The sequence below is a fragment of the Rhinolophus sinicus genome, chromosome X (genome assembly GCF_036562045.2).
Source record: "Rhinolophus sinicus isolate RSC01 chromosome X, ASM3656204v1, whole genome shotgun sequence".
NCBI classification, from domain to species: Eukaryota; Metazoa; Chordata; class Mammalia; order Chiroptera; family Rhinolophidae; genus Rhinolophus; species Rhinolophus sinicus.
This window is the reverse complement of record NC_133768.1, coordinates 58,926,392-58,929,749: the sequence shown is the minus strand read 5'-3', so window position 1 is coordinate 58,929,749 and position 3,358 is coordinate 58,926,392.

Here is a 3,358-nt window from a genome sequence, read left to right as displayed (position 1 = left end):
ACCAAAGGTTCATAAGTTTAGTACCTATGTTTTCTTCTATGCAGTTTATTGTGTCAGGTCTTATGCTTAAGTCTTTGATCCATTTTGAATTAACTTTGGTACATGGTGACACATAGCAGTCCAGTTTCATTCTTTTGCACATGGCTCTCCAATTCTCCCAGCACCATTTATTGAAGAGGGTGTCTTTTCTCCATTGTATGTTTTTTGTTTCTTTGTAAAAAATTATCTGTCCACATTTATGGAGGTTTATTTCTGAGGTCTCAATTCTATTCCATTGGTCTACATGTCTGTTTTTCTGCCAATACCATGCTGTTTTGATTATTGTTGCACTGTAGTACAAGATAAAGTCAGGGAGTGCGATACCTGTAGCATTCTTTTTTCTTAAGATTGCTTCGGCTATTCAGGGCCTTTTTTGGTTCCAAACAAATCTGATGTTTTTTTGTTCTATTTCTTTAAAAAATGCCATTGGGGTTTTGATGGGGATTGCATTACATCTGTATGTTGCTTTGGATAATATGGCCATTTTAAGTATGTTGACTCTTCCTATCCATGAGCATGAAATGTTTTTCCATTTCTTTATGTCTTCTTCAATTTCTTATAAAAATGTCTTGTAGTTTTCAGCATGTAGGTCTTTCACATTCTTGGTTAAGTTTAATCCTAGGTATTTTATTCTTTTTGCTGCAATCGCAAAAGGAATTGTTTTTTGTATTTCTTTTTCTGAGATTTCATTGTTAGTAAATAGGCATGCAATGGAATTTTGTACGTTGCTTGTGTAGCCAGCCACATTACTGTATTTGTTGATTTTTTCTAATAGCTTTTTGGTGTATTCCTTAGGGTTTTCTTATGAAGCATCATGTCATCAGCAAAGAGTGACAATTTAACTTCTTCATTCCCAATTTGGATGCCTTTTATTTCTTTCTCTTGCCTCATTGCTCTGGCGAGGACTTATGACACTGTGTTGAAAAGCAGAGGTGATAGGGGAAGCCTTTTCGTGTTCCTGAATGTAGAGCAAAGGGCTTCAGTATTTCACCATTAATTATGAGATTAGATGACGGTTTGTCATATATGGCCTTTATTATATTAAGGTATTTTCCTTCTATACCTATTTTGTTAAATGTTTCAGTCATAAATGGATGTTTTATCTTGTCAAATGCTTTTTTGCATCAATTGATATAATCGTATGATTTTTGTCCTTTATTTTGTTTATATGATATATCACTTTGATGGATTTGCAGATGTTGAACCATCTTTGTGCTCCGGAGATGAACCCCACTTAGTTGCGGTGAATAATCTTTTTAATTCATTGTTGCATTTGATTTGCTAGAATTTTGTTTTGGATTTTTGCGTCTGTATTCATCAGAGATATTGGTCTGTAGTTCTCTATTTTGTGTTACCCTTGCCAGGTTTTGGTATCAGGGTAATGTTGGCCTCATAAAATGAATTAGGGAGTACTGTCTCTTCTTTAATTTTTTGGAAGAGTTTGAGCAGGATTGTCATTAGATCCTCTTTGAAGGTTTGGTAGAATTCACTAGTGAAGCCATCTTGTCCCGGACTTTTGCTTTGGGAAGGCTTTGGATGATTGATTCAAATTCCTTACTGGTGATCGGTCTGTTTAGATTTTCGAGTTTTATGGTTCAGTCTAGGAAGGCTATATGTTTCTAAGAACTTGTCCATTTCTTCTAGGTTATTGAATTTGGTGGCATATAGTCCTTCATAGTATTCTTGGATTATCCTTTGTATTGCTGTAGCATCCATGATAACTTCCGCTTTTTCATTTCTGATTTTATTAGTATTTTCTCTCTTTTTATCTTAGTGAGTCTAGCCAAGGGTTTGTCAATTTTGTTAATCTTTCCAAAGAACCAGCTCTTTGTCACATTATTTTTTTCTAATGTCTCTTTGTTCTCTATTTAATTAAGTTCTGCTCTGATTTTTATTATTTCCTTTCTTCTGCTGGTCTTAGGTTTCATTCATTCTTCTTTTTCTAGTTTTTAAGGTGTAACATGAGGTTATTTATTTGGGATTTTCTTGTTTCTTGAGATAGGCCTGTAATAATATAAATTTCCCTCTTAAAACTGCTTTTGCTGCATCCCCAAAAGTTTGCTAGGATGAATTTTCATTGTCATATTTTTCTATGTGTCTTTGATCTCTCCTCTAATTTATTCTATGACCAGGTCTTTCTTTAAAAGTATGTTATTTAATCTCCATGTATTTGTGTTTTTCCCTGACTTCTTTTTGCAGTGGACATTCAATTTCAAAGCATTGTGATCAGAGAACATGCATGGTATGATTTCAATCTTCTTAAATATGCTGAGTTTAGGTTATGTCCCAATATATGATCTGTCCTTGAGAATGTTCCTTGTATACTAGAAAAAAATGTATAGTCTGATGTTTTAGGATGAAGTGCTCTATAAATGTCAATTATGTCCATTTCATCTAATGTGTCATTTAGGGCTGCTATTTCACTATTTATTTTCTGTTTGGATGATCTATCCATATCTGTCAATAATGTATTTAGGTCCCCTAGTATAATTGTGTTTTGGTCAATTTCTCCCTTTAGTTCTGTTAGTAGTTGCTTGGTATATTTTGGTGCTCCTTATTAGGAACATAAATATTGATGACTGTTATGTCTTCTTGTTGTATAGTCCTCTTTACCATTATGAAATGTCCATCTTTGTCTCTTGTTATCTTTTTCACCCTGAAGTCTGTTTCATCTGATATCATTATGGCTACACCTGATTTTCTGAGGTTACCATTTGCTTGGAGCGACAATTTCCACCCTTTCACTTTGAGTCTATGCTTGTCCTTGTACCTGACATATGTCTCTTGGAGACAGCATATCGTTTGGTTTAGTTTTTTGATCCAATCTGCTACTCTGTGCCTTTTTATTGGTGAGTTCAGCCCATTTACATTTAGGGTGATTATTGATATGTGAGAATTTCCTGTCATTCTATCTTTAGTTTTCTTGTAAGATTGTGTCTCCATGGTTTCTTTGCCTTTTTGTTTTTGTCTATTATTTCTGTGTGATGGTATTCTATGATGTTTTCTTCTGTTTCTTCTTTTATTACAGTATATGTTTTATTTCTGGACTTTTTTTGAGTGGTTACCATTAAGTTTATGTAAAAGAAAGTTTGATATTTATAGTATTCCATTTTCTTCTGCAGGCTTACTTTCTCCATTCTCGTATTCCAGTTCAGGCCTTTACTTTCCCCGTTTTTATGTTTTGATTGGAACAAATTGTCCCTATTGATGGTGGTTGAATAGCCTCCTTTAGTATTTCTTGTAGTGCAGGTCATGTATTAGAAAAATCCCTCAGCTTCTGTATGTCTGGAAAGGTCTTATTCCTCCTTCATATCTAAAT